At 36.8% G+C, this 21,098-nt stretch overlaps 1 protein-coding gene across 9 annotated transcripts in view; it reads right to left on the bottom strand.

Annotated features, from left to right (window-relative positions):
• STXBP6 (syntaxin binding protein 6) overlaps positions 1-21,098 on the bottom strand; it is a 118,417-nt gene that overhangs the window by 46,445 nt on the left and 50,874 nt on the right. The window contains exon 2 of one of the 9 annotated variants that reach the window (XM_075030361.1): positions 15,472-15,540. The exons of the other annotated variants lie outside the window; for them this stretch is intronic. The gene's annotated coding sequence lies outside the window, so the exon portion shown is untranslated. The remainder of the gene's footprint in view (positions 1-15,471; positions 15,541-21,098) is intronic. 9 annotated transcript variants of the gene reach the window in all.

Here is a 21,098-nt window from a genome sequence, read left to right as displayed (position 1 = left end):
TTGCTTGTTTTGTGGGTTTGGGGTTTTTTTTAATACCATCAGAACAAAAGGATTTTATCTGTCCAAGTAGATAACTATGAATTATTTGGCTTGAAGTGTGTGTTTTGCATGACTGAATTGGATCAATTTCCTACCAGAAAACAGCCAGTGAAAGTATAAAAGAATTGACAGTACACAAAGGATAAGGTAAAGGAAACTGACACACAGGGGAAAGAATACTTTCTTTAAAGCATTATCCATAGAGTTCCCGGACACAGTACTACTAATATCAGTCTTTGAGAGGGGAATACCAATTATTTTCTTTTGCTAATTGTGTATATGGAGTAATGCATTTATATTTATAGTCAAATTAAAACTGGGTGAAAGGAAAAAAAAAATCAGATCCTGATTTCTTCTACCTTCAAAGGTTAAAACTAAAGATATTTTGAAGCAGATAAATGCAACAGTTTGAAAGACCTTGAAAGGATATTAAAAAAGAGACAAACCCAACCAAAACCAAAGATAAAGAACAGGTGTGAAACATGAATTTTAAATAGTTTTACTATCTAGCAAAAGTTGTACAACTAGGACATTCAATGGTTCGAACCTGTGTCCGCAGGTGTGCCCCCTTAGCCTACAGTCATGCTGTGATTGCTGGTATAAGAGCTATAATGGAGTGGACTACCTGCTGTCTTCGTGGGCAGCTGTACAGAGGACATTAGGACTACTGCAATCAAATTAAAAAAAGAGTTATTCCCACAAACAGTCACATATCAGGAGAGGAAAAATACAATGCTACAATAGTGCAAAAAAGCCCTAATCCACAGCAGTATGTGGAGGACAAATAATTCCCTAAACCAGGAGAAATACAGTAGGATCACTTTAAACTGGGGGAGCTAAGGAAAATCTCGGTATGAAGAAATGCTGCAAAACCCCCCCAACTCTCTGCATTTCACCAAATGTCTCCTTACACAAAAACAGTGTCTGAACATAAACAGAACTGATACTACAAGGACCACTGTAACACCTTGCAGATTTGTTCCTATTGTTGTCACTATGTATTAATTGTACAATGCAATGTGAGGGATTTATGTTAAAATGGATGAACTGCTCATTATGTCTCCCTGTACTTAATTCTTCTGACTGATTTTTAGCTTTTCCATGGTAAGAAATGAGGTGCAGACCAGCACACGATCAGGCAAATTTGGTACCTGGCAAGACTGTTAAGATGTGAAAAAACACAACAAATTCCAGTGGGTTTTCTAAAAGCATATATTTGAAGTTATGATCTCTAAACACAACCACCTCTAAAGAGATGCACAGCCTGCAAACTGAAATCTGACAGTGCAGCTTTCTCATCTCCTGACATTTTATTGTCTCATGACTGATTTTTTCAGTCCTTTGCAGTGCATTGGAGGTAACAGTGTGGATAACATATACCACACTACATGTTTTAAAAAGAAACTCTCTGGAAACATGCTTGATATAGAAAATGCATCTGGTTTCCTCCAGCCAGACACCAAAAGAATCAAACAAGACCAGATGAAAATAATTATCCTGACTTCTTTAAAACTGGACTCACTAAATTCCCTACTTCTTGTGTCTACAGTAATCTAGCAAGAAGGCTCAGCACACTTGCTGCAGAAGTCATGAGAAAATGGGTAATTTGTGTTCACTTTCATACATCTATTGCAACACTTAACCTAAAGCAAAAAAAACCCACAAAAAAACATTAGGTCCACCCTTTCTACACTAACGTACAAAACACACCAAATAAAACCAAATCCAACCAATAGTTACAGAACGAATACATAAAAGCCATCAAGGAGAACTAAAGTAAGATTCAAAAATCAACTTTAATAAATACTGTAGAATTTCCTTGTGAGGGAGATTAATCTGGGAAGTTAAAATCAAGTATGATTTCCTTCACAGCACGATATTGTTACAATCTTGTCACACTTCTCTGCTAGATTTTGGAAAAGATAACCAACAAACTTTAGACCCGGCACAGGTACTTTGGCAATACTTATCAGGAGTGAGGATAAAATCAGTTTAGTTTTATCTGGATAAAAGCTCCCTTCTCTCACTAAGTGTCTTGCATTTACCAGCATCCTATTTATTATGTAATGTACTTGTAATTAAAAGCAAAGTTAATTCAGGACTAACAGACATCTCCAGACTCAATCTTCAGGGGAAAAAAATGTCCACTGGTATCAGTGACAGCCTTAGGAAGCACCCAGAATGTTCATAAAGAGGTTTAACCTAAATTTAATACTTTCCTCTTCCTCCAGAAGAGTTTTTTGCTTTTTCCAATTCCATTATGAAGCTTTAAATAAGCTCCTGTTGTACACAGGACTCAGATTTCCAAAACGTTTGTGATTTCACGACAGACTGGAATTACTTTGTCCACACATGCTAGAGTTCCTCCACCGCCTCCTGCTCATTTATACAATTCGGAATCACAGAATTGAAACTGACCTCTCAAGGTCATCTAGTCAAACCCCTGCTCAGAGCAGGGCAAACAGTAACAGTCAGTGATACTGCTTAATGGCAAAATATAGTAAAACTAAGTGCCTAACACTTCACTTCCTCATGGTGATTTTATTCTTTTTTTCTTTTCCCTTTTAACCAATTGGTATTTCCCGATTGTAACTTGTCACCTTTGCCTCCTAGTTTTCTACTGTACACATCTAAGAATCTAGTTCTACCTTCTATGAACATTTAGGGAGTGGAAGGCTGCAATTAGATCCCCCTTGGCCTTGTCTCCTCTTTTGATCTTTTCTAAACAAAACCCATTTCCTCAGTCTCTCCTCCTGTCATATGCTACAGCTTCCTAAATACCCTAGTCGACTTGTGCTAGACTCTGCAGTTTAACAGTATGCTCCTTACACTAGGAGGCTGAAAACAGGTTTCCAGCCGCAGTCCCATACCCCCAGCAGAATAACCACTCCTGCTGATCTGCAGGCTACATTCCTGCTAACAGAGCTCAACATGCAGCTCATCTTCACTGCTGCGCAGGTGGTCCACGGACCCTGTCCAGCCTGTCTTTCCCACCAGGCTGCTCCCGACTCAACCGGCCAGTCCCCAGCCCTGGATTATTCCAGCCCAGGTGCAGGACTTTGCATTTGTTTTGGTTGAACGTCATGAAGTTCCTGTCGTCCCATTCCCCCATCTAGAGTCTGCTTATTACAAGTCCTATCTCCCTCTCTGGGTATTGATTACTCCCCTCCAATTTGGTATCACTTGCAAACCTGAGGGAGGCACAGCACATCCCATTGTCCCGGTCACAGGCACGGAGATGAACTAGGCTCGGCGCCAGGATCAGCCCCTGCACCGTGCCACCAGCAGCTGGCCAGTTAGACTCCGAACTACCAGGGAGAAACAGAATCACACCTTTGAGCCCTGTCGTCCTCCCAGCTCTTCCCCTCACCTAGCAGTCCACCCCTCCAATCCAAATTACCCTATCTGCCTGCAAGGATGGAAAGGGAGAGCATTGAAAACTGTGCTACGCTTCTGCATGGCTATGTTCCCATATGATAACTGAGTGATACTAGATTTACTTGAGGATTTATAAATTCCATTACAAGCATCAATACATCGATTTACCACTGTAATGCAAAACAGTGAGCTATAGATCTTCCATCTTTTGATGTCAGTTTTATGTAATACATAGTTTTTACCCTCACCGATATTCTACTTTAGCATTACTTAATTATTGAAGGCTCAGGGCCTAACACTTAAAATCAGACCAATTATATAACGCCAAACATAGTGTCTAAGGGCCTAGCACTGAGCAGATTTGCAAATGAAAGTTGATTTGCAAATTTCAATTTAAGTAATGTTTACATAAGCTTATAGTGAAAGCGTGAATGGACTCTAAAAATACAGAGAAATTACATACCTATTACTCAGAAATAATTCTCTTATTCAACTTAACTGCTCTCTTTCTTGGTGTCAGCATTTTCTTCTGATCAAATTCTATATCCTTAACATTTATGTCACAGTCATTTTTAGTGTGCTGACTACACTGTAAAAACTGCAAGCACTTTAAAATGAAGGAATTGAGTAAAAGAAAAAACCCACAATATTTCTACCAAATTACCCATTCCTCCACTTCTCCCTATTCAAATTTAAATTCCTATCAAGAAACAGAAGAATCTCCAAACTCCAGGACTAACAACTGGAATTTCAACATATAACTAACCAACTCCTATTTTTCTTGCATGAAATTTATTACTATGCAAGTTACATGCATTTTTGTTTTTGTATTTGCCTTTTTAAACATTTTTCTGTCTTGGCTATGACTTTTTGGAGTTTCTTTCTTATTCTCAGCTTTACATACCCCTAAACCAGACAATTCCCACCCTGAAAGGAAAGCTCCTATGTCTAATCCGATACTGTATGTATAGTAGAGCATTTGTTTGATTTTCCTGTTCTCTAATACACAGTATTAATATATTCTATTACTCTAAGCCTCATTGCTTGTAAATTTGCTGCTAATAGCTTCTTCCCACTGCATAGTTTAGAACCAAAAATCACTATGAGTGTTGGCTTGTCTGCTATGAAGGCTATCCTGTAATTACCCTGTTAGACTCATCCATAAATACTCATCGATAAAACCAGTTAAATGGTGCAGCAAAGAAGAAAATATATCTGCTGTCCTTACTATAAATTGTTTAGTTTAAATGTATCAATGTGTTTCTCAGGGGCTTGAGTCTACACTGGACTTTGTTATTTAAGATGTGAACAGAATGGCCTTGAACGTGAACTACAGAGTGGCAATAACAACTCCATAGCTTGTTCAGTTTCCTTAAGCCTCCACCCTATGTGAAATAAAATTCTTTCAAAGCTTGCTGAAAGTCTTAAACATATTAAACTCTTATAGTAATAGCTAGAGACACCAATAATTAACCATGTCTCCTCAAAAGACAATCGTTTGCCTCTGTAAAATAAAAAAAGCACAATAAAAAATTATTTTATAAAAATTAGAATAAAAATGCAGTTCCATTTGTTAAATTATTAATAGCTGTAGACAAACAAAAAAAGTGGAACTGTGTCGCGAGCAATGCATTCGCAACGCTCATCAGTATCACTGCAAAACATACACTTGTATTCAGCTTTGGCAATTCAGAAAGTAAATTCTGAACATTGATCAAAAGTTACATCAAAGTACCTTGCTAAGATATTCCATGAAGTATTTCTGCTTATGCCACATAAATTAAGAATATATTTTAGAAGATACTTACAGATTTTACCACATTCTATGCTTCTTTGTTGTGAATCTCTATACTTGAGACATAATTGCAAGTGTACAAATGTATAAAGTTAATTATTCTGCCAGTTTTTTTAGACTCTTCCAACAGTCTAAAAATAGCCTTTCCAATGACAGCATCATAAAGTAGATTGTCACTACTTCACCTCCTATCAGTAACACTACATATTTTCATTGCAGATTAGGAAAGATTTCCTGGTAAATCAATTAATGACACAGATCTTAAGTTTATGTAAGAAAAAAGTTATTGCACAACTTCCTTTGAAATTACACTTACCATGTGAAGTCAGGATGAACCAAGTACTTAAATCATAAAATTCAGAACATAATTTACAGGTACTGACTTATTAGTTTAAAAGCATTAAGAAAATGGAATACTTATAGATCGCTGACAGGCATAACTACATTTTTAATATAACATTCAGAAATCATATGATGAGAGCTAACCAAGAAAACGAGGGTCAAAACTTCCTAAAGAAAATAAGCCTCCTTAAAAGTAGCAAGTTTTGTCACTAAACTCAAGCTTCAACAGCTTTTTCCAGTGATTTTGAGTGATTTACATTACCAAAATGACCCCTCAAAAGCATTCATTTTAGCAAATAAAGCTTTTATAATTCCACAAACACAACATGGCAGTCTTGACTCAGATTTAATTAAAGAATTAAAAAACTATGAAATGATAAGCTTTTGGTATATCACTATCCAACTATTAAAGGCAAAAGTGCCTTACAAAAGATACCCTATTTTACTGAGAATTTTGTAACTATTGAAGACAAAAGACATGAAGTCCCTCTCCATGGACTGCGGTATATTATGCAGTCTGTCCAGTTGGTCTATAGGCTGTCAAAAGGGAGTAAGCCCCAGACCAACCTCAATTTAAACACATGGCCTTTACATCCACTCATCAGCTGATGCAAATCAGTACAAAACCTTAGATGACTGTCTATACTGTGATCAGATGTTTTATAGATTTAATAAGCAAGAGAACAACAACAAAGTTCTGCCAAAGCAAGAAAAGAAGCAAGTTCAGTATCCCTAGTGGTTCCAGCTGATGGTTTCTTACATTTATTAAGAATCCTCACATTTAAAAAAAAATAAATAAATGCCCTGCAGAACACTGTAACAGGACAGTTAGTAAATAAACGTAAGCACTACAAGCAGAAAGCATTTTCCGTAAGAATGTATTTCTAGAGTTTTTTAATGCCTAAACACCATTTAAAGAGTTGAACCAGGACTTATTTCAGAGAATAGCTACTTCATATGAAAGCCATAGAATGGCTATTTCTAATAAACAGATTTCAGAATGTTCTCCCCCTTACCCCAACCATCTATTTAGATCGGTGTTTGTTTTTTTGTTTGTTTTTTGTTTGTTTGTTTTTTAATTATTTTTAATTTTAGCCAGGATATGTATTTTTGAAATTATGCCAAAAGTTAGGCAAAATGCATGTTATATCTTCTTGAAACACTTCATCTTCTATACTCTCAGTACAACGTCCTTTTAAGTTCTTTCTGAATATAGGGAATTTAAAATTTATTTATTTGCACTTCTTCCCTGCCCCATGGTTAAATAATTTATTAGGACTGCTTAACCTCAATCAGAGGCTTCTTTTCTGTGTGCAACTGTATTAAGACCACTATCATCAAGATAAAAACACACCTGTGTCTTAACTAACAGTCTTGTATAGCACCTTTTTCTCATTCAGAGGCAATCTTATAGACTCGGGAGTGATTTTTCTAGCTTGGAAGCTAGCTATACTGCTGAATCTTTCCCGGACAAGGCATTATTAGTACCGCAGCAATGAATCAATATAACTCCGCTCAAAAAGTTGAAGTTTAGAAGCAAAACCAGAAATACTAAACCAAATAAATGAAACAAAAGGTTTGTAACGACTGTGCTATCATCAGTTTTAAAAGGAATCACTGACCATTTCAACAAATTATAATATTATCTGATAGTAGAAAGGAAAGAGAAATACAAAATGGAAGAAAGATTAAATAACCATCATCTGACAAAGACTTTATCTTAAATAGATCATTATTACAACAAGGTTAAGTTCCAGCTCACAAGATTAATACTATTTTCCTAATTACACATCTTTTATTGTAACACAGTACATGTTTCTATATTCCATATTATATAATTGGATTTAAATATGTTACTTAATATTTTCGCAACATAATTAAGATACCCATGTATGCGTTCAGTAGTACTGTACTGTAGGTGTACCTCCATCTTGTACAAGAAAAAGTAAACCTAGAAGAAATGGAGTAATATAACAAGAATGATCAAAGATTGTGCAGGGAAATTTTGCAATGAGAAAATAAAAATATCATTTTCCCATCTAGAAAAAGAGCACTAAACGTTGGGAAGGGGGAAAGCAGGGGAGGAGTATATTATAAGTCCTAACTTCAAGAATGGCATGAAGTTGATGAATAGGGAGTTACTATTCAATTTTTCCTCACAATTTCTCACATCAAATTAAGTTAATCAAAAAAGGAAACACATGCCATTCAAAATTGAACCATGCAAATATTGTCACAGAACACTAGAAAACCTAGATGAGTTTAAAAATTTATTAGACAAGCTTGCGAAAAAGGATAGTCAAAAAATTAAGTATAAAGATCCAATATCAAGTTCAGTAAGTCTAAGATTTAGAATGAAGCTAGAAAATATATTAGTGAGTATATTGACATGTATTTGCCCTTTCCTTATCTTTGCTCCCCAACTACTCATTATTAGGCAGTATCAAAGAAATTGCAGCTGGATGGATCCTTCTCAGTATCGCTGTTACAGAATAACCACCAGTCACAGCTATTCAATCAAAACCCACTATAGAATAAAATTCAAACCTAGATTTGGATCCTAGTTTCTTTGCAAGTTACCAAATGCTTAGTTGCCTTTGAGGGAAAACAAAACAAACAAAAATACTGTAAGAATGATTTCTCAGCTGCCTTTTGTAAAGTCCTTAAAAGACTCAAAATGGCTAAACCAAGATGTTGAGCAGTGAAAAGAACACTGTAAAAGTCTAAAGCATACTGGTATAAGCAAGTGAAAGTCTCTTTCATTTCAAATCAAAAGTTATTTACTTTACTGGGCTCAGCTCTACAGTTTCAGGAAGTAGAGCCAGGAAATTCAGGATTGCAGCCCATATATCAGTTTCTCAATGCTTAACTGAACCACACATTTGTATTACATGCCACGACCGTCTGCAGAGTTCAGACTTGTAACACTTCCCTTTCCTATCAGAGCCCTGCGACAGTGGCATGACAACCTTCTTAAGTCAAGATAAAAGGGGAACACGACAAGAAGCTTTGGCACAATCTATTTTCCCTTAACAGTTCTCTTCCACGCCATTTCACAGCCAGCCATCCTCAGCCATCAAGAGATAACTATATTGGAGCTCCACGTCTCTGGCTGATGTTTCAGGACGAAAACAAGCCACTGTCTTACACAGGTGGCCTAAGGCTAATATTTTTTCTTTGTTTGTATAAATTGAGGAAGATTTCAACCATGCAGTGTCAAACTGTGTCCTGCTTCACTAATAATTAACTGCTTTGATTTGTTCAGCCTGGAAGGACTTACTACACTGTAATCAAGTCCTATTTTATTATTATGGTTTACAATTTGCGGTTGGTTCTCTAATGCTAGGAATCAATTTTTGTACAAAGAATTGCTTCAGTGTTTTGTTTTCTTCAGATAAGCACACATTTTGAGGAGACAGAGGTAATTCAAAGCAAGTCAAACATGTTACATCCATAGCTTGCTTCTATTTCTGCCCTCCTCTACCCACCAAGGACATACAGTGCACTTCCATACCTTTCCCTTCTAGAAAAGTCAGGCACGCTATTTATTACACTCCTTTGAAATGAAAAAAGTTAGACAGAATTGTTGTTAAAGAATTTCCATTACAGGGAAAAATTAATAATAATAAAAATTACTATTTTTCCACAGAAGCAGTTAAAAAAAAAATAAATAAAAATTTCGCAGATCAGTCCCTGCAAACACAAATCCTATTCAACAAACCTTTATTTTACTTAACAGAACCTTGTTGAGTAAATAAATTTATATTTCAGAATAGTTTTATAAGGTAGAAACAGAACTGAAATGTTAAAAAGTGTTTGAAACAAAAATGCAAAAATCTGGGTACTTAAAGAATTTCTCTGAGCATTTAAGTTCAGTTTTCAGTTTCATATTAAAAAAAAAAGAACACACAGGGTTTGCTTCACACCATAAAGATTCACTTCACAACTTAAAAGAATTTACAATAGCAGCATATTGTCAACAGCTACCATAATTCCTGCAGGCCTGACCCTGCCTCCCACTGAAATTAAGTTGGAAAAATCAGTTGGAAATTTACAAGTCCCAAGCCTTTGTAAAAAATGAAAATGGAAAAGAAAAAAGTAGTAATAAAGCCATTACTTTAAGTTGCTTCAGAGTGAAATTTAAGAGAAAATAACACCACAGAAATCTCCTAGAAACACAAGTTTTAAAGATTTACTGGTATTCAATAGCTTAATTATGTAAGTTGTACACATTAATAGTAGCAGTTTGAGATGCCACCTGGGGGAGGGACGGGACGGGACACGACCCACGCCACCCTCCAGGCTAATTCTCTTCATGAGAAACGTTTCATTGTTTCACAGATGTCCACTTCCATTACTTTCTCCATCTAGTAATTATTCCTAGTTAGTGACCTGTTGCAAACACTATGGCTTCAGTTTCTGTTCACTCAGAACAGCATTCTGCTGCTAGGTAAGATGCTTTACTAAAATCAAGTTATTTTGCTCCCCCCCCTGAAATAAATAAATAAATAAAAGATCAAGAAACATGACCTCTTGCTTTAAGGGTTTTAATCCGCCCTTCTATCTTCTCACATGCCCATTTAAGAAATCAAAAGAGTTTATAGTAACATTATGCACTAAAAACCATTGCAGCATTCCTGTTTGAGTTCTCCCCTGCCTGGCACTTTTTCTGTCACCAGCTTTTCAAGAAGCAACAAATTTTCTTTCAAAACTCAGTCTCTGTTCATGAAACAATAAATGGTGCATCAGAATATCTAGGAACCGCTGGGATACAGTAATTAGTACCTATCATCTGACCTGCCTAACTACTGCAACAGCTATTCATAACATTTGCTGGCAAAATCTCCCATAGCACTGGTAAGAGACAATCACTGAACCTTTCTGTCCTTCTCCCAAGCCTAAGAATACTGAAATGGTTTGCTCTTACATGAACTAGAATCTTAAATCCACAAGATTACCTCTGAATCTAAAGAAGTTTTTGCCAGCTAGGGAGAGCTTTGTACAAGCAGTACGGTGCTGCATCAGCTGGTTTAACAGTTCTTAAGCAGACACATCTGCATCCCAGTTCCAAGTTTCCATGGACCTACTCTACCACAGCTGTAAAGAATATGCTATTTGAAACTAAAAGAAATGAGCACTATCCTAAAAAATTTATACTGCATAAAGACAGGTATTCAAGTACTTAATTCTTTGGCACTGCTAGAAGTGCAGGGATGTGTCCCTATTAGCACGTCAGGACAGAAACTGATGGTAATGAGGCCTTCAAAAGGCTCTTCAGAAGTCAATTTAGCCTTGTCAGAGATTTACTGAATGAGGTATAATTGCAAAGACTGCCAACATAAGAAGTTGAATGTGATCCAGAATAGCTATAGAAACTACAACATCAGGGAAAGAAAGCAAAGCCATTTGGATTGAAAGGATGCAAGGACTAAAATTACAGGGGAAGGGAGCAGAGCAGCCCTATCCCATTAGAAGGGGTTTATCTTAATGTCTATCTCCCCAGTCAAACTCAACAGCATGAAGCATAACAACTACAGTACTGATGAACAGACTGGTTAAAGAAGCATCCCAATAGTTTACAAATGCTCAAAGATTACTGGACAGTACCATGGGAATAGTAAGGCCTCTCAGTTTTAATTGTATTTTAAAGGGACATCTGATTCAGTTGTATTTTATGTGCTGAGTTAGGCCAGACCATTCCCAGATTAATAGGTATTGAATATGACTGCAAGGAAATAACTAGGATCAGATTACTTTAAAGCAAATAATTGAACCACATCAATTTCTCTTAAGGAGAGCTGAAATGCATCATCAGCCAAGTGATGTTTCACTGCTACATCACCCACACATATGAGGCATTTAAACAGTGATCTAAAAAAGGAACAGAAATTTTTCCACCCTTCTGTGTTTGTCAAATTGTCCACACATCAGAGCTATTAATTTCATTTTAAAGTGACCTTGCAGAAAGGTCACCCGTGCAGTAATAAAAGACCTTCAAGCTATATAGCCTTCTTTCCTACCCATGAAGCGCACACAAATTAGTATCATACTTCCATAAAAACCCAGGAAAAGGTATGCTCTCTGATGGAATACTTTTGCTTAAGAAGGAAGCTGTTCTTTACTCACAAGGATTAGAATGTGACAGGAAAAACAATAATGCCATACGTTTTCCCCAACTCACCTGATATTGCCAATCAGAAACATTTCTCCTGAGAAAGATAAGGATGGAGATATTATACAGCTACTCTTTGCAATAAATATAATATTAAGTTAGTTAATTCATTGCAATAAATATAAAAATGAAGATTTGAGATCATCTACAATGTTGATACTTACTATGTCTTCAATCAATGGCAAATAAAGAAAAATAGTCTGAGGAAATAAACCATACATTTCACATAAACCTGGTAGGGATAAATGCCTATAAGACAGATACCATCTTTTCAATAGGACATAGCCAGCCATCTTTGAGAGGCGTGGGTGACTGAGTTGGAACACTTACTTGGGTTGTGAGCTGCCATCCTGTGGCTGAGAACACTGAGCCAGCTTGCTAACATCTCCTTTATGGAATGGGCCATTGTGCCCCTTAGCTTCCTCTGAATACATATCCTGCTATACAGGACCAATTCATCAAGGGGAGTCTGTGCAAGCTACTGTTCTAGTCTTTGGGGAAAAAAAGCACATTTGAAGTAAGTATTAAGGTAACACTAATAGCTACTGCTTAGGAAAACCCTTGCATAATACCTCAATCTTGTGAATTTCACTTTGTTCCTGTTTTGATTATTTACACACAATTTTTTTACTTTACTTCTAATAAATGCATAACTTGTTTATGAAGACCTCACCTGATCTCACTAAGCTCAGCTACAGCTTTGCACAAATGCATGGAACCAGTTTGTTCAGGATTTGTACCAGCACCAAACAAGAGCTGCAGTGCAGAGACAGCACAGACTATGGTTAGAAGCTTGGTACCTGTACAGTTTAAATCAGGTACTGTTGCCAGCTTCCTCCTCTCATTGCCTTAGCTTTCACTATGTCCCATACTGTGGCTTTCATAGTCACAGAAAGAACCAGACTGCAAAGTGTGCAGGCTGAAAAAGAACACAGGAAAAGAAGAATATTTTTCAGTTGAATCAGTTCCTGACATGGGTCAGTATACAACCGCACAAACTGCAGTGCCATCAGAGGGGAAGAGAACGGCAACTGCCTAAACAGCCACCAAAATGTTAAGAGAGAAGACTTATGCTGAAGGACTTGTTTTGCAGACTCCTTCAGACCTGTGGTTTTGGGGGTTTTGTGAGTTATTCGCCCCCCCAATTCTGACACATCCCCCAGTACATTACTGATCTAATTCCTTGTCTTCCGTGACCTGGACTGTGTCAGTCCACCATTACACTGGATAAGAGCTGACTAAATACCAATTCAACCTCAATTTGCTGGGCAGTATTCTATGACCTATGCTACCAGAGAGGTGAGACTAGACAGATTAAAGATTGGGCTTCTTCTAATCCTATGTTTTCCAAGTTCTGGTTCAAGCTATGGCCTTCCTGTTGATTTAATGTTTGGTTCAAACTATTTCAAGAAAAGAAAAAGTAGAAACAACCAAAACTCTGCAGCTTGAGAAAGAAGCCATGAAATTCTCAAAAATTAAACCACAGTAATTAACTTACGTGAAGGAAACAGACCCTACTGACTAGTTTAAAACAGTTTCTTGACCTGTGTTTCCTACTATACTTTTCAAGCTAGTATATACAACTTGAACTATATCTTACAGCATTTAATTCATTTAAGTATTTCACCTAATAACTTTATCTGAAATTACGACAGCTTAATATATGAGACTAAAAAAGGGGACTATTTATATCAGCAAACAGTCAAGTTTGGAGCTATCATCAAGCACATTTCCTAAAAGAACTCAATTCCTCTATTTTTATAAATGCAATTGCTGAATAACCCTTACTGCCTTAGGACCCTATCTACTTTCCAATTCACCCACCAATATAACAACAGTGTGCTGTCATTAAAATAAATAGTACTTCACTTTTGTTCAGGTGTAACACCTAATCTATCTTTTACTGCTAGATTACCTAGAAACTACTCTCCTTAACAAAAGCACTGACAATAGAGCATTGAAGTATACCTTCCCATAGCCAGCACTGCCAGTTAGGACCTGGTCGCAACTGTTACAATGACAAAATGAAATAGATTGTTAAAGCCTTATAACCATCAGAACAATAAGCACCAGTGGATATATTACTAAACTCACCCAAATCATTACAGCTAAAAAAAAAGTGTAAACAGTTCAGTATGTACTATATCAATGCTTGGCAAGTTCACTGGGTCATTGCTAGGGTTATTGCTGTTCAGATAGGAATAGGAAAATATGGCTTTAGGAAGCTGCTTAAGATACTGTGTTTCACATATGTAGAGGGAGGATCCCCTAGATGCATTTGATTACAAATTGGGGTAAGAAGATAAAGCATTCTAACCTGGAAAAATCAAATTAAAACACAATAATCTAGCCTGATTTGCACTTGGTCCCCAAATCTTAACACGTAATATGAATACAATAAGCTTTTAAAAAATTCTATGTAAATATCTGTCATCTATTGCAGATCAATTATTTTAACATTATCAAACAAGGCTATTATTTCCACATTTTGTTTATAAAGCAAGTCAATTTCCAGAAAGCTGAAAATAAAACAAACCTAAGAAACAGACTTGCCCTATGTTCAGGTTTCCTCAGATACACCCTCCTCTATTTCCATCTGGAAGTCTTCCCTAAACATAAGCTGAAGACTTTGAATACTTGCATGATGTTTCCCACACAATTAGTTGCTCAGGTGAGACTATGAGACTGAACAACATACCAGGATCCTGAGAAACACCTGTAGAGTGTGTGCACTGATTGTGCACTTGCAGTTCATCTAACACACTTCAGGACTCGCAATGCATGCGCTTTCATACATACTGGCCTGGAAATCCCATGCAGAAACACAAGAATTCTGCTTAAGATTGCTTGGAGTCCTTCGCAATACCACAAAAATCTCACCCAAGTACTCCTTCACTGAGAAGGATAAAGGGCTCTCAGAGTTGCACGTACTTGTCTCAATGGAGCAAATAAACATGGATTCAAAAGCCCATGGCCTGGAATGACATCAGCTTGTTCAAGTACCTGGAGTAGAAACAAACTAATACTTAGCTGAGTTACTTCCCCCCGCTTGTAGCTGCTGGAAAAACCAACCATCTCAATAGCTACTTAAAGGTTCCTGTAATTCCTTAGCCTTCCACATATACAGTGCAGACTAATTTTTGTGCTGAACAATTCTCAGAAAGGGTCATATCTCGTGAGATTAGAAAATGCATGGTAATATAGGTAGGGTTTTGCACGGGGTAACTTTTGTTTACAGGATTTTCCATGAACAAACAAAAAATCCTAATACCCAGTACTAAAGTTACTTAGATTTTTTAATAGTTGATTTTTAAATTAGAATTTCATACTGTACCCATCACCATTGTCCTCAGATTAGTATCTAATACTAATCTAATACCTAATATTAGAAATTTTAGTATTTCTTTTGCCAATATAGTATACTAATCAGTTAGCATTAATAGCAATTCCAGCCTTTTACTAATTCATCCTACCATCCTATGAAGTTCAGCTTTAAGTCTAATTTTAGAAATTATACAGCAAATTCATAGTGGATTCTTTGTATATTAATGATACTGAACTTTAAAATTGAACATAGCATACTGCCCAACACTACCCAAATTGCAGTTGTATAGCCACAGATTGCAGTAAGCTCTCTTGCCATTGTTATTTAACCTATTTGTATTTACCCTTCTATAAAGAATATATAATAAAAAGGATTTAATAACATAAGCAGCTGCATCTTGAAAGCTTACACAAACATTACCAGCAGAGATCCTGTGGAATACATAATACAGATGAGACACAGCCAAGAGCGATCATCATGTGGATGACCCTGTAGAGTTAAAAAAATACAGCAATGCACAAGTAGGAAATTATTACATTTTATTACCACATTATGATAAACAATGCTAATCTGTAGACTGAGGTTACAGATTACATAAGAGATCTCGTTGATGAATGATTTAACATTATGAGACCACAGATACAGTATTGTGATCACAGTATCTGATCTGTGAGGTTCCGGATAACAGTATTTAGGGGTTGGGGTTTGGTTTTTTAGTGTTTATATATAATCTATGACTAAAAGTAAACAGTTCTGAAATTATAGTCAAATCGGAATCAGAATAGCAGGACCTTACAGGATAACTACCTTTCAGTCTTCAAAGGAAGATTTTCCAGACAGGATGTAAAAGTACACTGAATAACCAAGTATTTCGGTGCAGTAGTGGTCCAGTATTCTCAGGACTAGGAACTACTGCTGGGAAAATGTAAAACTTCTGTTCTCCTGGAGTGCATCAAAACATTTATATGATTAAGAGGTCAAAGTTTCCTAAAACAAAAAATATGAATGTCTTATCTGAAAAAACCCACCTGGTAAGTGTGTGATTATCCCTGTCAGCACTCCTGTGGAACACTAATAACCAAGTTCAAACAGAATCCAGCACACCAGGCACAACAGACACCTGACCAACTGTGTAATAACTTTGACGTTCTGAACAAATGCAGACACTGTACTTGTTTGTACTGGATATGGTAGTATCCATCTAATTTTATAGATCAGCCATACTGTCAGCAGGATACACTGGCTGCAGATGGAACTATAGGTCTTTTCTCTATCTCCAACCCCCCCTTGCCTGGGTTATGCTTCCTGACACCTCACCAACTTCCTTGTACAGTGCATCTCAAACAACTAACACACTGAACCTGGAAGAAAACAACATTAAATTATTTAGAAGTTATCAATACCGTTATCAACCGTACATCAAGCACTTGCTGGTACAACAAAAAAAAGATGGGGGAAGATGACAAAGTCATTTTAGAACATTCTCTGCATTTCAGAGCAACAAAGCAATCCCAAAGGTGCACAGATGGAAAGGGGTAACACACACTATATCACTCACATTTGCTGTCAAAGTACATCCGATTTTTAGAGATGTCCATAAGAATCACCTTTTACTGCCCAAATATTACAATTTCTCCCAGATTCTAGACCCTAACAACACAAGGTTCGCATGTATTGATACACATCAGTTTAGTAAATCAGTCTCCTTTTACCTGCCTCAGTCTGCTTGTTCAATTCATTACGGTCAATACCAAAGGGAATGCAAGCCAATTCATTACTTCTATTGTTTGTTCTTTTCCTACTGTGTTATAGCGGTGAAGAAAATCCTGCAGACTCTCCTGTTACTTGAAATATCCAGAAATAGTATCTTGACGCCTTGCTTAATTGCCTTTTGTACGTTCTGCAGCCACCATCACTTCCAGTAACTTATTTTCTTTGTGGCACATTTTAATTTACGCCTGCTACTCCCTTAATTCATAGTTATTTTATTGAAATTGAATCTGGATACCATTAGCTAAAATACCAAATCTATGAAAATGTGCCCGAGAAGTTCTGAGCCTCACTCTCCTGTGGCTGATGATACTGCACTTAAAGGTCTGGCCGCCCAATGGATGTGAGCAGTGCAGTTGCACAGCTGCACCCTTCTCATGACGGAGGCTGCGCACTGTACTGCGCACAGCTTACACATTATGGCATCAGTTGTCCCTTGAGACTCCGTCATCTGTACCTCATAAAGATCCTGCTTCCATTTGCTTTAAAAAAAAAAAATGAAACAAAGCACTAGCCAACATTTCAGGTAATAAGGAAACAGCATTTCTTGTGGAAAGGTAATCCTGCAATCAGCTACGTTATGATTCAAGCATTCTTCTAATATATCTTTTGGTACTCACTATCCAGCAAGATAAAACTAATTTCTATGCAAGTTGCAGCCACATCAGTGTCAAAGAATGAACCTGAAAAGTTAGACAAGAATTCTTAGTTTTATACTAGAAACATTAGAAGTGGGCAGTCTACCCCCTTTCTTTACAGTTCTAATTACCCCTTATGCAAGCTTATAGTCACTTAGCAACTTGGTGGTAACTGCCTTTGTTTCAAGAATATTGATAACTAGATTATGAAACTACTGGTTCAGTAAAAATAACATCTTAAAATAAAGGACATGTCAGTCAAGTTATTCCTATTCTAGGAAATTCTATGTGTACTCTGAGTCAGATTGCTTTGACAGATAAAGCACATAGTCAAGGCATCGCCTGACAAACTTGCATGTGCATATATTACATTAAGTTTCCAGAATTTACTGAATATCAGTTCCATCCAATTCTTGAGATATTTGTATTATGCTCAAAATGAAACAAAATCCATCCTTTAAAAACCATTTCTATACTTAGGAAAAATAATTTTAAAATCAGCCCTCAAACTGAGGCATTCCTGTTAAGATTTTAGGGAAACTGTCTGCTTAGGCAGCACTTTAAGGCCCAAAGAATTTGCATTTCTTTTATTCTATTGTCTATATACATACAGATGTTTGACAAACTGTGTTATTAACATGTCACACTACCAGAGATAATTTTTTTCTTTTCCATAAAATGCTTTAAGTCAGCATACAACTCAATTTTTAACTGCACTCTTCTGCAAGAAATGGTGTGAGACAACTTACAACAAATGTAGGAACTAAGTCTAAAGCTGCTAATATAAGATACGAGGATGGATGTGTTGAAAGAGAGATCAATTTGTACTCCTCTCTCTTGTGTTGGTCACTGAAGCCTCAACACATGGACAATGCAATATACTTTTTTTTATACGTATACATAATAGTATTTATGAAGAACACTGTGTAAAAAGAGGGGAAGAAGCTGTAAATTCTCTTTCTGTTGAGATTAACATGCAAAAGAGAATGAAGCATGAACAACAGTAAAGCTAAAAGGTCTCCTAGAGGGAAGGAGTAGTATACTCTATCACATGAAAAGGAAGCCAGAACACAACTAGCTATAGCAGAAGTTTACAGCTGAATCCCAAACACTTAAGAGAATGCAACACAGCTGTTCCCAATGATACATCCCCACAAACTTGTCCTAATGACTACTCATTCACAGCCAAAAATATGGATCTACAAGGCTGCTCTAATACTCATCGTTTCTTTGCTATTCTGCGCACTTCTTAATTTTCCAAATGGTTTTAAAACCAGGCTCTGTGACCAAAAAAAACCCAAACCATTTTTCATCAACAATTTCTCTGCCCTTCAGCTATGTGACCCCCTGTACAGAGCTGACAAGCAAGTGCTAGGACTGCTTTAATCAAATACTACACAAATCAGCTGAACAATACCTTCTGATCTCCCAATAGACACTCACTAACAAAGCATGGAGTTCACAAAACCCAATAGAAACAGCAAACATCCAATTGGGCTGGAGGCAAAGCATGCAAGAAGAATAAGAAATAGGAATTCTACATCCAAATAACTCCTTCTGAGCAGGGAATGAAGCCAAGTGATAGGATATCAAATTTTCACGGAAATGGCATAGCGGAAGCCTGGGTTTACAGCTGCAGCAGGATTCTAGAAACAAAGGGAAAGAGAAAAACAAAGCAAAGCAAAACAAAACAAAAATATGGTCCAACAGAGCAGATGAGGTATTGAGAATTAAAGAGTTTGACTGTAAGACGAAAAGTCAGAAAAGTGGACTGCTTAAAAAGAGCAAGAAAGTAAAAGGGGATGGGATAATCACACAAGGTTAACAGTCAATCAGCAACATTACTAGTCTGCATTAGGAACGGAAGAAGTTGGCATCAGCAACGGTTGACAAAGGAAGAATAGTGTTATGTTTTACTTGTTTAAAAAAAGGGGTAGATTCTTGTATAGAGCTGGACAGCTGGAAATTGAGTTAAGCAGAAATAGCGGCAAGTTGACAATGGCTTGTTACTAGTGAATATTCACACTCAGGAAGGAAGTGCGCAAAATTAAAACAAGAATTAACTTTAAGTGAAGGAACTATGTTTAGTGACTGAAATTTCTCCAAGGTGGTGTAGCCCAAGAGAATCACAGAGACAACCAGTGGACAGAAAACTGTTGATATGGCAAGAAGCAATACCAACGGCTGCAGAAACAATCCAATTAATTAACCATAAAGGAATATTTTAAAAGTAGAAGTAATAAAGAGAAACTTTGCCCAAATAAAACTTCCACAAATAAGATGACTAAAAGAAGCTGTCCACAACAGGTTTGTTTTAAAATAGGAGCTACTTACAGAAAGAGGGCATTTCAAACATTTTTTTCCAGCCTTTAATAACATTTTAGATATGCAAAAAAGGGGGAAGGCATCATGAAACCAAGTTGATTCCCCTAAATCATGTAGGGTTTGTTTGTTTTTTTTTAAAAAAGAGCAAAGAGCAAATGGGAAGAATGAATGTCTCAACAGGTACACACTAAGCAGAAATGTGAGAACAGTCTTTACAAGATCCATTAAGAAAGTGACCAAGACTGAGCTGAAACAGTCCAAAACCATGGGTTATGGGTAAATGCTTACAAGAGAAAAAGCAGAACTGTAGAAAGTCACAACTACAAGTAATTCTTATGAGATTTTCTCCACTTCATTAAATTTTGAGTTCAAAGCAACAATACACCTCTACTCAAGTTTTTGAGACTGTGCTACCTATCTAAATGAATGGTTAATACAATTCTTGACAATAATTCTACTGTTTAGACTGCTGCTCTGAATAATTCTAGCAGACTGCCTGAGTGACACCACTGTCTCACTACACACTATTATTTTTGGATACGTTATTTAATGGGTAAAGGTTGGACCAGATGATCTTGCAAGGTCCCTTCCAAACTGGCCTGTTCTGCCATTCTATGATTAGCGTAACGTAACTAAAATATGACTAAACAAAAAGACATTTTTGTCATATTTAAAAACAATTAGAGCCTTTAATGAAATCTATGTTATTTCTCATCACCTGGATCACAAAAACCCCACTACCACTGGAAGTTAATGATAAAGTGCTCTAGTCCTCACAGTACCTCAGTATGGATTGAAAGATCCATCTTGCAAAATGGCAACATCATGCTCCAACACATCAGAGTCAAGAGAAGTCTGTAGTTCTATCAGCTTGTGTATTTGCACACACTGATTCTTCCCATTCTGCTCTTCCCCTCCTGACCCTTCCCGCTGGCCAAGAAAAAAAAAAGCTATTTGACATAAGCGCAAAAATGTTTCATTAGGCTACTTCAGTTTCTAGCTAGAAAACAAACCTCACCTTTGGTTAAAACTGATACATATTGCTTTATACAACCTGCTACTAACACAGATCAGTACTTCAACAAGTTGACACGTTCAAAGGCAGGCTTGCTTAATTTGGTTTGGGTTTTTTTTGGGGGGGGGACACACACGACGGGACACAACAGGAAAACTGTTTTTAAAATTTAAATTAAAAAAAAAAGAATTTACTTGGGAGTCCAACTGAATAAAACATGAATACTTCATGGCTTTATCAGTCAACACACAGAGTGGTCTAGAATCTTTCAAATGTCATGGTACAAACCATTCCTTTTT

The sequence above is a fragment of the Buteo buteo genome, chromosome 6 (genome assembly GCF_964188355.1).
Source record: "Buteo buteo chromosome 6, bButBut1.hap1.1, whole genome shotgun sequence".
NCBI classification, from domain to species: domain Eukaryota; kingdom Metazoa; phylum Chordata; class Aves; order Accipitriformes; family Accipitridae; genus Buteo; species Buteo buteo.
This window is presented reverse-complemented; position numbering and strand designations above follow the sequence as displayed.